This window comes from Molossus molossus, unplaced genomic scaffold (assembly GCF_014108415.1).
Source record: "Molossus molossus isolate mMolMol1 unplaced genomic scaffold, mMolMol1.p scaffold_m16_p_14, whole genome shotgun sequence".
Taxonomy (NCBI): domain Eukaryota; kingdom Metazoa; phylum Chordata; class Mammalia; order Chiroptera; family Molossidae; genus Molossus; species Molossus molossus.
Window position 1 is genome coordinate 51,769,700 of NW_023425349.1, and position 13,697 is coordinate 51,783,396.

Below are 13,697 nucleotides of genomic sequence, written 5' to 3' on the forward strand. Positions count from 1 at the left end.
TTTTCATTTTTTTGTTCAGATAGAGTGGGAGAGAGAGAAGCATCGATGTGAAGGGACACATCGAATGGCTGCCTCCTGCACGACCCAACCAGGGCTGGGGACAAACTGCAATCAAGGTACGTGCCCTTAGCGGGAACTGAACCTAGATCTCTCTGGACCACAGGCTGACGCTCTAACCCTGAGCCAAATCAGCCAGGGCTGATCACCAACATTTTTAAGAAATGTGATTATAAGTTACTGTTAGCAAACTCTTCATCTTCTCAACTTCCTGACTCCCATCATACAATGATTTTCTCTTTCATATAACAGAGGCCATGTCAATTTTTAAAATCAACTTTTATGTATTTTATTTTTTACATTTATTTATTTTATTGTTGAAAGTATTACAGATGCCCCCCCCCCCCCATTGATCCCCTCCTGCTTTCCCCAACCTAATGTCTGTGTCCTTTGGTTGAGCATATAAGTTCTTTGGTTTATCTCTTCCCACCCCTCCTATCCCCCTATCCCTCTGATGTTTGTTGGTTTGTTCCCTGTTTCCATGACTCTGGATCTCTTTTGGTAAACAACTTATTTTGTTCATTAAGTTCCATAAATAAGTGAGATCATGTGGTACCTGTCTTTCTCTGACTGGCTTATTTTGCTCAGCATAATACTCTCCAGGTCTCCCCATGTCATCTCAAAGGGTAAGAGATCTTTCTTACAGCTGCATAGTATTCCATTGTGTACATGTACCACAGCTTTTTTATCCACTCATCTATTGATGGACACTTAAGCTGTTTCCAGATCTTAGCTATTGTAAATAGTGCTGCTATGAACATAGGGGTGCATATATTCTCCCTAATTTGTGTTTCAGGCTTCTTAGGGTATATTCCAAGAAGTGTGATCACTGGGTCAAATGGCAGTTCCATTTTTAATTTTTTGAGGAAGGACCATATTGTTTTCTATAGTGGCTGCACCAGTCTGCATTCCCACCAGCAGTGTACTAGAGTCTCCTTTTCTCCACACCCTCGCCAACACTTGTTGTTTGATGATTTGTTGATGGCGGCCATTCTGGCAGGTGTGAGGTGATACCTCATGGTTGTTTTATTTTTTCTTTACTTTTTAAAAAATGTATTAGCATCATTTAAAAAAATTTTTTTCCTTTATTGATTTAGAGAGAGAGGAAGTGAGAGGGAGAGTTAGAAACATCAATGAGAGAGAACATCGATGGACTGCCTCCTGCATGCCCCTACTGGGGATTGGGCCCACAACCGGGGGATGTGTCCTGAGTGGGAATCGAACCAGCGACCTTTTGGTGCATTGGTTGATGCTCAACCACTGAGCCACACCAGCTGGACTCTCATAGTCATTTTAATTTGCATCTCTCAGATGATTAGAGATGTTGAGCATTTTACCATATGTCTCTTGGCCATTTGTATGTCCTGTTTAGAGAAGTATGTATTCAGGTCCTTTGCCCAATTTTTCTTTTTATCTTCACCGGAGGACATTTTTGCATTCATCTTCAGATAAAGTGGGAGGGAGAGAGAAAGGAAGAGAGAGAGAGACATCAACATAAGAGAGACACATTGAGTGGTTGCCACCCACACGACCCCAACCAGGACCAGGGTCAAACTGCAACGGAGGTATGTGCCTTTAGCAGAAATCGAATCCAGGTCTCTCTGGACCATGGGCCTATGCTCTAACCACTGAGCAAACCGGCCAGAGCCCTTTGCCCATTTTTTAATTGGATTGTTTGTGTTCCTTTTGTTGTATGAGTACTCTATATTTTTGGATAATAGCCCCTTATCTGATATATCATTGGAAAATGTGTTCTTCCAGAGAGTGGGTTCCCTTTTCATTTTGATGCTGGTTTCTTTTGCCATGTAGAAGCTTTTTAGTTTGATGTAGTCCCATTTATTAATGTTTTCCTTTTTTCCTCTTGCCCTAGGCGATGTATCAGTGAAAATTCTGATACGTATGATGTCTGAGATTTTTCTGCCTACATTTTCTTCTAGGATTTTTATGGTTTCATGAGTTACATTTAAGTCTTTTATCCATTTTCAGTTTATTCTTGTGTATGGTGTAAGTTAGTGGCCTAGCTTCATTTGTTTACATGTAGCTGTCCAATTTTCTCAACACCGTTTATTAAAGAGACTGTCTTTTCTCCATTGTGTGCTCTTGTCACCTTTGTTCAATATTAATTGTGCATACTGTGTTGGGTCGATATCTGGGTTCTCTGTTCTGTTCCATTGATCTATATGCCTTTTCTTGTGCCAGTACCAGGCTGTTTTGATTACTATGGCTTTGTAGTATAACTTGATATCTGGTATTGTAATCCCTCCCACTTTGTTCTTCTTTTTCAAGATTGCTGTGGCTATTCGGAGTCTTTTATGGTTCCATATAAACTTTTGGAGTATTTGTTCTAGATCTGTGAAATATGTCCTTTGTACTTTAATAGGGATCGCATTGAATCCGTAGATTGCTTTGGGTAGTATAGCCATTTTAATGATGTTGATTTGCCAAAATCCTCAACAAAATATTAGCAAGTTGGATCCAGCAATATATATTTAAAAAAATTTTTTTAAATTGATTTTTAGAGAGAGAGGAAGGGAGAGGGGGAGAGAGAGAGAGAGAGAGAGAGAGAGAGAAACATCGATGAGAGAGAACATTTATTGGCCACCTCCCCCACTGGGGATTTGGCCATGTCCCCCACTGGGGATTTGGCCCACAACCTGGGCATGTGCCCTGACCGGGAATCAAACCGGTGACCTCTGGGCCACAACCACTGAGCCACAATGGCTGGGCAGATCCAGCAATATATTAAAAAAATTATTCACCCTGACCAAGTGGGATTCATCCCAGGGATGCAAGGCTGGTACTATATTTGCATCAATAAATATGATATACCACATAAACAAAATGAAAGATAAAAACCATATGATTACATTAATAGATGCTGAAAAAGCATTTGACAAAATCCAGCACCCATTTCTGATAAAAATGCTCAGCAAAGGGGGAATAGAGGGATCATATCTCAACAAAATAAAGGCCATATATGAAAAACCTATAGCCAACATCATACTCAATGGGCAAAGACTAAAGGCATTTCTCTTAAGAACAGGAACAAGACAGGGATGCCCACTTTCAAAATTCTTATTTAACATAGTATTGGAAGTTTTAGCCACAGCAGTTAGACAAGAAGAAAAAATAAAAGGGATCCAGATTGGAAAGGAGGAAGTAAAACTTTCATTATTCACAGATGACATAATATTGTGCATAGAAAATCCTAAAGACTCCATCAAAAATCAACTAGATTTAATAAATGAATTTGGCAAAGTAGCAGGATACAAAATTAACATCCAGAAATTGAAGGCATTCTTATGCACCAATAATGAACAACACCCAGAAAGGGAAACTAAAAAAAAAATCCCATTTACCATTGCAACAAGAAAAACCCCTAGGAATAAACTTAACCAAGGAGGCAAAAGACCTAGTCTCAGAAAACTACAGGATATTGAAAAAAGAAATAGAGGAAGATATAAAAAAGTGGAAACATATACCATGTTCATGGATTGGAAAAATCAACATCATTAAAATCAACATTTTATAGCTATCCTTGCTGTTAATAAATTTGACCTGGTATTCAAAGATGTTCTTCTTCACTATTCTGCTAATAGGAAGGAAATGAACGAGAAGCTCACTTGTCAAAATCCAGTTCTGTTAAGTATCTCTATCTGGACCAGAACATGCAGTGTTACACAGGGAGACAGACATTTGAAAGTTGTTTCTGTTTGCATTCTGGGAAGCTTCCTTTGTTCTCATAGACTATTTTGAAGATAGAAAGGAAGTTAGAATAGAATGATACACAGGCAGACCTCGTTTTATTGAGCTTTGCTTTATTGTGCTTCACAGATAAACGTTTTTTTACAAATTGAAGGCAAGGCCTTTGGTGAGCAAAGATTACAAATATCTTCATTGCAATGTTATCTCCAATGTAGGCCTTTAAGCCTTATACTATTAACTATTGAGAAATAGCTACATAAAGAGTAAAAAGGAGAATGCATTGGTATGACTGCTGGGGAGCACTTTCGGGGAGAAGGGTGATCTTGATGACCTTCTAAAGGGCACTCAGGAAACAGGGCTCACTCTCACCTCCTCATCTGGCTCCAGGGCCATGCTCCAAGAGGACATTGTGGACATATTGTGTCCTGATACCTAACCTTTTCCAACAGATAAAAGGGTTTATCTGAATGTAAAGGGATCCCCATTCCCTTGGTCACGCTAAGGACTTTCCTGTTCCTCAGACCGTAAAGAAAAGCACAATGGAAAATGGACAGAAATAAAGAGTGTGATTATACTGTGTTGGTTCTGGGTCAGCTAAATGCTTGATGTTCTGACCTATAAATAAAGCATTAAGATTTTTCTAGTATGCTATGCTCATTCGAGACCCCTGCGCTTTCTCTAATTGATCTTCAGGGACTAAAGCCGTAAGAACTGTCATGTATTGGCACGTGGCTGCTTCTAAACAAATGGTCCTGCTTCCAAGGCATGGGACTACTGCTGAGAGGTTAACATAGCAGTAATTGCTTTTTGTGTATCAATTCTATTGAATAATCTTAGGAAGTCAGAAATGGGCAGAATTTTAGCTGATTTACTGTGATGGAAGGAAAGAGGGGATCTCTAAGGTTATTCTGTGGGGAAGATTTATTTATTTTTAATTGAATTTATTGGGGTGACATTGGTTAATAAAATTATATTCTATAATACATCATCTCTATATTATTTTTTAAATTAAAATTTTAAAAATCATCTTTATTGTCGAATGTATTATGGATATCCCCCCTCTTTTCCCCACTGATCCCTTCCTCCCCACCCCTCCCTCCTTGTGCCTGCCACACAATATTGTGTGTCCATTGGTTATGCATGTATCATATAAGTTCTTTGGCTTATCTCTTCCTGTGTGGGGAAGGGTTAGAATTCCCATCAGCCAGGGAACTAACTGCCTTGACCCAAACACAGAGGCAATCCACCTCTGCTATGTTCTTCTTGAGGGAATGTGGGTTTCCCTTCGATGGAAGTTAGGCTCCTCTTGTTATCAACACTAGGTCTTTTCTCCTTCCTCTTCCCCTCCAGTCTGATCTTCTCTCTGAATACATCAATGCCTACTTATTGGCCCAAGATTAAACCATAAACTCAGAACTAGGCCTTGTACATGGTAGACACTTGCTTGACCAACATTTGCTGAAGTAACTACGTTTAAAGATTTCACAACCTCAGTGGAAACCTTCCAATCAGGAATTCCTCTCCATTTTGTTAGGTTCCAGCCAGTGGTGCTGGGTGAGAGGCTGTTGTGTGTACTTGCAGTAGCTCAATGTGATGTCACCAGGGTGGGTCATTAGAGCCATAGGTATGCAGAACTGATGTCAAACTTAAAGGGCAAGGTGAAAAGAAAATGGGAGGACAAATGGATATGTCTGTAGCTACATGTTTGCTATGTGGGACACAGTCTATTGTATAGAACAGCTGGGGAGGGCAGTTGAAAATTCACACTGTGAGCAGGAGTGCATGCTGGCTCTCTTCTCCTGGTGGGGCTAACATGTGGCCAGAGGGAATGATGGAGGGCCCAGAGCTTTTACACTCTGACTTTTCATAAGCTCCTAGAGTATGTTTTTATCATCGATAATACAAATAGACAGAAAATCAAGATAGACCGTATTTTGGGCCATAAAACCAGTCCCAATACATTTAAAAGGATCTAAGTCATACAAAGCATATTGTCTGATCACAATGGAATTAAATTAGAAACCATTAACAGGAACATTCTTTTTTTTTTTTTAATCCTCACCTGAGGCTACTTTTACACTTCAGACAGTGGAAAAGGAGGGAGGGAGGAAGGGAGGGAGGGGGAGGAAGGGAGGGAGGGGGAGAGAGGGAGGGAGGGAGGGGGGGGAGAGAGAGAGAGAGAAACATTGATGTGAGAGAGACACATTGATTGATTGCCACTTGCACGACCCCAACCAGGGCTAGGGAAGAACCGCAACCAAGGCACATGCCCTTGGCTGGAATAGAACCAGGGACACTTTGGTCTGCAGGCCGACCCTCTAACTGTTGAGCCAAACCAGCTAGGGCAACAGGAAAATTTTTGAGAAATCCCCCAATATTTGGAAACTAAATAATATACTTTTAAATAGCCCATATAGTAAAGAAGAATTGAAAAGGGAACTTAGAAACTATTTTGAATGAAAATGAAAGCATGTCAAGCTTGGGTCACTAAAACAATACACAGGAGGAAATTTTTAGCACTAAATGCCTGTACATGTTAGAAAAGAAGAAAAATTTCAAATCAGTGACCTCAGTTTCCACCTTAAGAACTGAAGAGCACATTAAACCCAAAGTAAGCAGAGAAAGAAAATACGTGGTTTTTAAATGAGGTGCAATTGACATATAACATGGTGTTAGTTTTAGGTATACAACATAGTGATTTGATATATATGTATATATTGTGAACTGATTATCACTGAACGTTTAGGTACCATCTATCACCTGATAGAGGTTTTTTTTTCTTGTGATGAGAACTTTTAAGATTTACTTTCTTAGCAGCTTTCAAATGTGCAATGCAGTATTGTTAACTAATGACCACGCTGTACTTTATATCCCCAGGACTTCTTTATCTTGTAACTGGAAGTTTGTACCTTTTGACCACCACCCATTCATTCACCATGACCACTCCCACCCCTACCCTTCACCTGACACCCTGCCTCTGGCAAGCACCAGTCTGTTCTCTGAATCTGAATTCAATTTTTTTAGATACTACATATAAGTAAGATCATATAGTATTTGTCTTTCTGTGTCTGGCTTATTTCACTTAACATAATGTCCTCATATTTCACTTAACATAAGTTCATCCATGTTGTTGCAAATGGCATGATTCCCCCCCCCCCTTTTTTTTTTATGGCTGAATAATATGTGTGTGTGTGTGTGTGCATCACATTTTTAAAAATCTATTCATCCATCAGTAGACACTTAGGTTGCTTCCATGTCTTGGTTATAGTAAATAATGCTGCAATGACCATAGGGGTGCAGATACCTTTTGGAATTAGTGATTTTGTTTCCTTTGGATAAATACCCAGAAGTGGAATTGCTGGATCATATGGTAGTTCTAATTTTAATTTTTAAAGGAAACTTCATATTGTTTTTCTTTATTTTTCTGTATTGTAATGTTTTATTTTACAATAAAGAGTATTTTTTTAAAAACCACCATCAATAAAGTTAAAAGAAACTGGGAAAATCACTCATATTATGAACAAAGGACCAATTTTCCCCAAGCATAAAAATGAGCTCCTTAGAAACTGCTAAAAATATCAACAACCCAGTAGGAAAATAAAGTTAAGAACACACAGTTCCCAGAACAGGAAATACAATTGGCCTCTCAACAAATTACAAAAGGTTCCATCTCACTACTGGAAAGATAAAGCTGGGCTTTGAAAAACCTGAAAGGTCTCTTCCTAGAGCTCATTTGAAAATCTAGATTAGATATTTTTTAAGTTTGGGCTTAAAACCTGCCAAGGGCTGCCGATCTGTGCACATGTTTGTGTTTGTTATTTGACGTGGAATCATTCTCTCCTGATCTGCTAGTCATGTGTGGGTTTTCCCCCTTCCATCAAATCAGTTTTAAGGATCTAGTGAAACTGAAGCTCCAGTTTCTTGTTCTTCATGCCACTAGCTGGGCAGTACTTCACCTGCAGCGATTTATGCATGAGATTGCCCTGTTGTTCCCTGATAGGACCTAGCCTGACAGCTCTGACCCTCCCCATAGGAGTGTGTCCCGGAACAAGGACTGGAAGTGGTTTCACAGTAGTGACTGGGCACATTACTCAGTTTGTCTCTTCAAACTTTCACACCTAACAAAGTTGAAACATGCAGACCAGAGACATTTTAAGGAGGGGGGATTAGCTGGTGGGGATGGGGTGGTGGTGGTAGGGCAGGGCAATCTGGGATGGAAGAAGGCCTGAGATAAAGGAGAAACATGGAAGAACAGCTGTCCTCATGGCCTTCCTCTGCGGACAGTGGCGAGGCGGTCCCAAGCAGTCTGTCTCCTGGAGCCCTGGGAGCTGGCTTCCACCCCAGCTGACAGGGATCCGAAGACTGGCCATGTCTGCAGCCAGCGGCAGGCCCTCCTGGAAGCTGGCTTGGGCCTGCCGCAGGCTGTGAGGAACCAGGATTCCAAACGGTTCAGGAGTTTCGGGGGGGTGGTCTGAGAAGGGCGCCTGTGCAGAGCTACCTCGTGGGGCCCCATCTCCTCTGGACTGTGGGCGCTGGCTCCTAGCACCGAGACTTAAGGAGCCTGTTTTGTACCTCTTTGGGGCGGACACAGACCTGGGGCTCCGTGAGGAAGGCATACTGCAGGGGCCTACGGACTTGGCACTCATGGCTCAGTGAGCTTTGGAGAGCGGGAGCCAGGCCCCCTGCACCGGGGATCAGCACCTCCAGCTCTTCCAGGTCCCCAAGCAGCTGCAGGAGCAGCGAGTCCAGCTGCGCCCTTAGGTCCGGTCTCCATACTTTGTCATAGCTGCTGTACCAGTTTACAGGCCCACTGACAGCGTACAGGGTTTCCCGTACTCACACCCTCACAAACAGTTGTTGCAGCTTTGCCTTTTGAAAATAGCCATCCTAACAGGTATGGGTTGATATCTCATTGTGGTTTTGATTTTTGGTTTCTCTGATGATTAGTGATGTTGGGCACCTTTTCATGTACCTGTTGGCCATTTGGATGTCTTCTTTGGAAAAATGTCTATTCAGTTCCTCTGCCCATTATTATTTATTTTAATTTTCAATTACAGCTTACTTTCAATATTTTTGTATTGGTTTCAGGTATACAGCATACTGGTTAGATCATCATATACGTTACACAGTGTTCTCCTCTATATTTGTAGTACCCACCTGGCACCATACATAGTTATCACAATATTATTGACAGTATTCTTTATGTTCTACTTTATATCCCCATGACTGTTTTAAAACTACCAATTTGTGCTTCTCAATTCTTTCACCTCTTTTACCCAGTTCCCCTCTGGCAGCCACCAGTTGGCTCTCTGTGTCTGAGTTTGTTTCAGTTTTGTTTGATTATTTTATTCTTTAGATTCCACATATAAGTGAAACCATGGTATTTTTCTTTCTCTTACTGACTTATTTCACTTAGCATAATATCATCTTAGGTCCATCCATGCTGTCACAAACTGTATATTTTTTTATAGTCAAGTAATTGTATATATGTACCACCACATTTTAAAATTATTTAAGTGTTTATTTTTATTGATATGCGAGAGGGAGAGGAAGGGGGTGGGGGGAGAGAGAGAGAGAGAGAGATCAACGTGGAGAGAAACGTTGAATGGTTGTCTCCTGCACCCACCCTAGCTGGGGATGGAAACCATGGAACCTGCAACCTGGCTTTGTTCCCTGACTGGGAATCGAAACCATCATCTTTTTTGGTGTACCAGATGACACTCCAAAAACTGAACCACACTAGCCAGGGCTGTACTACCACTTTAAAAAAAAAAAAAAAAAAATATATATATATATATATATATATATATATATATATTTTTTATCCTCACCCGAGGACATTTTTCCATTTTTTACTCAGCTAGAGTGGGAAGGAGAGAGAGGAAGAGAGAGAAACATCGATGTGAAAGGTACACATCGAGCGGCCGCCACCCACACGACCCAACCAGGGCCGGGGACAAACTGCAGCCAAGGTACATGCCCTTAGCGGAAACCGAACCCGGGTCTCTGTGGATCGCAGGCTGACGCTCTAACCGCTGAGCCAAACCGGCCAGGGATTTTTTCTTTTTCTTTATTGATTTGAGAGAGAAAGGAAAGGAGAGGGAGAGGAAGAGAGAAAAATCAATGAGAGAGAACATCAATTGGCTGCCTCCTGCATGCCCCCCGCTGGGGATCGGGCCCACAACCTGGTCATGTGTCCTGACCGGGAATCGAGCTGGTGACCTCTTGGTGCACCGGTTGGCGCTAAACCACCAAGCCACACTGGCTGGGCTGTGCCACTACTTTTTTATCCACTTGTCTATTAATAGGCACTTGGGTTGCTTCCATATCTAGGCTATTGTAAATAACGCTGCAGTGAACATAGAGGTGTATATTTTCTTTCAAATTCGTGTTTTGTATTTCTTCAGATAAATCCCCAGAAATAGAATTGCTGGGTCATAAGGCAGTTCCATTTTTAATTTTTTCAAAAAACTCCATACTGTTTCCCACAGTGGCTGTACCAATCTGCATTTCTACCAGCAATGCACAAGTGTTCCCTTTTTTCCACATCCTCACTAATACTTGTCATTTGTGGATTTATTTCTTTTTTATATTGATTAAAAAATCATTTTTGTTCAGTTACAGTTGACATATTATATTAGTTTCAGGTGTACACCCCAGTGATTAGACATATATAACTAAGTGATCATCCTGATAAATCTTATTTGTGGATTTATTGATGATAACCATTCTGACAGGTGTGAGGTGATATCATTGTGATTTTAATTTGCATTTCTCTGACAATTAGTGGACTTACTGCAATGTATTGTTTTCTGGCTGTTTTGAATGTCCTTATTCCTTTTTTCTCTTTCTTTGTGATTTGATAAATTTCTGTAGTGGTATGCTTAGATTTCTTTCTTTTTCTCTTTGTATATCTACTATAGTTTTTTCTTTGTAGTTATCCTAGGGTTTATATAAACATCTTAGAGTTATAATAGTCTATTTTAATCTGAATGTGTTTAAATTAACCAGTTAAAAACTTTAAAATTTACATACAGTAAAACTGAATTTTATTCTTTTGGCGAACAGTTTTAACACCTATGTAGTTTTGTATGACTACCACCACAATCAGGGTACAGACTAGTTTCATCACCCCCCAAATTTTCTCATGTTGCCCCTTTGTAGTCAAACCTTCCCCTAACCCTAACCCTTGGCAATTACTGGCCTGTTCTCTAACCCCATCATTTTGCTTTTTCAGAATGTTATATAAATGGATTCATATAGTACATGGCCTGTAGAGTCTGGCTTCTTAAACTCACCACAGTGCCTTTTGGATTCATCCAAATTATTGAGTGTCTTTATAGTTCTTTCCTTTTTATTGCTGCACATCACTTTATTGTATGAATGGGCCACAGTTTGCTTACCCATTCACCCACTGTGGGACATTGGGCTTGTTTTCAGTTTTTGTTGATAGTTAACAAAGCTGCTATAAGCATCCTTATCCAAGTTTTTATTCAAACTTAAGTTTTCAGTTCTCTAGAATAAATATCAGGAGTGGAGTTGCTTGGTTATATGGCAAGGGTATCTATTTAAAAGGAAGTGACAATTTGTTCCAGAGTGGCTAGGCCATTTTGCCTGACCAGGAAAGTATGGGAGTCAGAGTTGCTTTACATTCTCACCAGCACTTTGTATTGTCAATTTAAAAAGTTTTAGCATCTTAGCCAGTGTGGCTCGGTTGGTTGGGCGACATCTCGTGCACCAAAAGGTTGGTGTTTCGATTTGTGGTCAGGGCACATGCCAACGAGTGTTGCAAGCTTGATCCCCAGTAGGGGGTGTGCAGGAGGCAGAGGATCGATGTTCCACTCACATCACGTAGATGTTTCTCTTTCTCTCTCTGTAAAAATAAAAAAATTTTTAAAAAAATCGAGCCATTTTGGGGGAGGGATCAGGAGGAGGGTGTCAGTAAGGGAAAAAGAAGAAATATCTGTAACAAAAATAAATTAATAAAAAATTTTTAGCCATTTTAATATGTGTATAGTGATATACCATTATAGTTTTACTTTGCATTTCCCTAATGACTAATGATGTTGAGCATCTTTTTGTGTGCTTCTTTGCCATTTATATCTTTTCTCTGAAGTGTCTGTTTAAATATTTTGCCCATTTCCTTTTCAGTTTTAATGAGTTTTGGGGAGGAATAATTTTACATTTACAGAAAATTCACAAAGATAGAAGAGTACCTGTATACCCCTTACCTAGTTTCTCTTACTGTTAACATCTTATATAACTGTGGTAAATTTGTTAAAACAAAGAGATAAACATTTGTATAACACAACTGAATTCCAGACTTGATTTAGATTTCACCAGTTTCTATGCTAATATAATTTTTTTTCCTGCTTCATAACAAAATCCAGAATACCTAGAGATAAAATTGTCTTCCCTTATTGTATAAATCTCTTAGGTATCTTCACCTTCTTGGAGAAGTTGTACCCAGAGCCGTTCTGCTGCCACCTGGACCGATTGGTTTCCAGGACTCCTCCGTAGTTGCCATGTTGAGATCTCCTCAACTTTCATCCTCGGGATTCGCTTCCCCTCCCTCTTGGGTTGAATTTCTTGTGTTTTGGATGCTATTGCTTTCTCTTTCGTGTCTTTGTCTTTCTTGGCTTACTATCTCATTTTGGTAAAAAATATTTTTTTGGAGCTTCCAGAGAAAGGGAAGATGAAAATGATAACTTTCTTAAAATGATAAGTTTTTAGGTAACTTTATTCTACCCTCACATTCAATTAATTTTTCTGGGTATGACTGTTGTTAACATTACATATCTGCTTGGCTAGTGCCTAATTATTTAATCTAGGTACTTCTGGGAAAATATCTGGTAGACCTGTTTAATCAGTTGACTTTAGTAAAGGAGGTTACCCTTGATGATATGGTAGGCCTTATCCAATCAAGTGAAGGATTTAGGAACCAAGACTGAAGGTTACAGGAAAATAAATTCTTTCTCAAGACTGAGTTTCCAGCCTGCCAACCTGCCCTGTAAATTTCAGACCTGCCTTCCTGCACAATCGTGTGAGCCAAGCTCTAAAATAAATTTCATTCTTTATGTCTCTGTCTATGTCTCTCCTATTTTCTGGAGAACATTGACGAATACATAGGGTATAGAATTATAAACTAGAAAGAAAATTCTTTCAGAATTTTGAAGTCATAGCTCATTGGTTTCTAGGTTTCAGTGATACTGTTGAAAATTTGATATAATTTTTACCCTTGAGCCTTTATATAAAGTTAAGTTTTACTTTCTAAAATCTTGTAGAATCTTATCATTACTGAATTTGCACGGTCAGGTTCAATTTCATCCATTGTGTTGGGCACTCAGTTTACCTTTCAATGTGGAGTCTCCTGTCTTTTAGTTCTGGGACATTTTCTTGAAGTATTTGTTTGAAGGATTTCTTACCTCCATTTATCTTTCGGAAGTTTATTATTTGAATATTGGATCTAATGGAATGGTCTTTAAATTTATAACTCCTTTTATCCTATTTTTAATCTCTTTGAAATACTTTCTCAATCTTCTAATCAATCTTAGTTTCTAAGTTTTGTCATCGTGCTTTTAATTTTCAAGAGTTCTTTTATGTTTTCTGAATGATCATTCCTTATGTTTTTATTTTAAAAATTTTTTAAATTAATTTATTTTTGTTAGAGATGTTTCTCCTTTTTCCCTCCACTGATTGCCCCTCCCCATCCCTCCCCACCCTGCCCCAAGCTTTGTTGTCCATGTCCATTGTTCATGCATACATGCATATAAGTTCTGTGGTTTATCTCTGCCCCCCCTCCACTCTTCTGGGGATTATCAGTCTGTACCCCACTTCCATGTTTCTGGGTCTACCCCATTCCTCAGACTGTTATGTTCATTATATTCCACAAATAAGTGAGATCATATGATACTTGTCTTTCTCTGTTTGGCTTG

The 13,697-nt window shown here is 39.7% G+C and overlaps 1 pseudogene; it reads right to left on the reverse strand.

Moving 5' to 3' along the window:
* Positions 1-7,928: 7,928 nt before the first annotated feature.
* Positions 7,929-12,289, reverse strand: LOC118629309 (annotated as a pseudogene).
* Between the last annotated feature and the right edge of the window lie 1,408 nt (positions 12,290-13,697).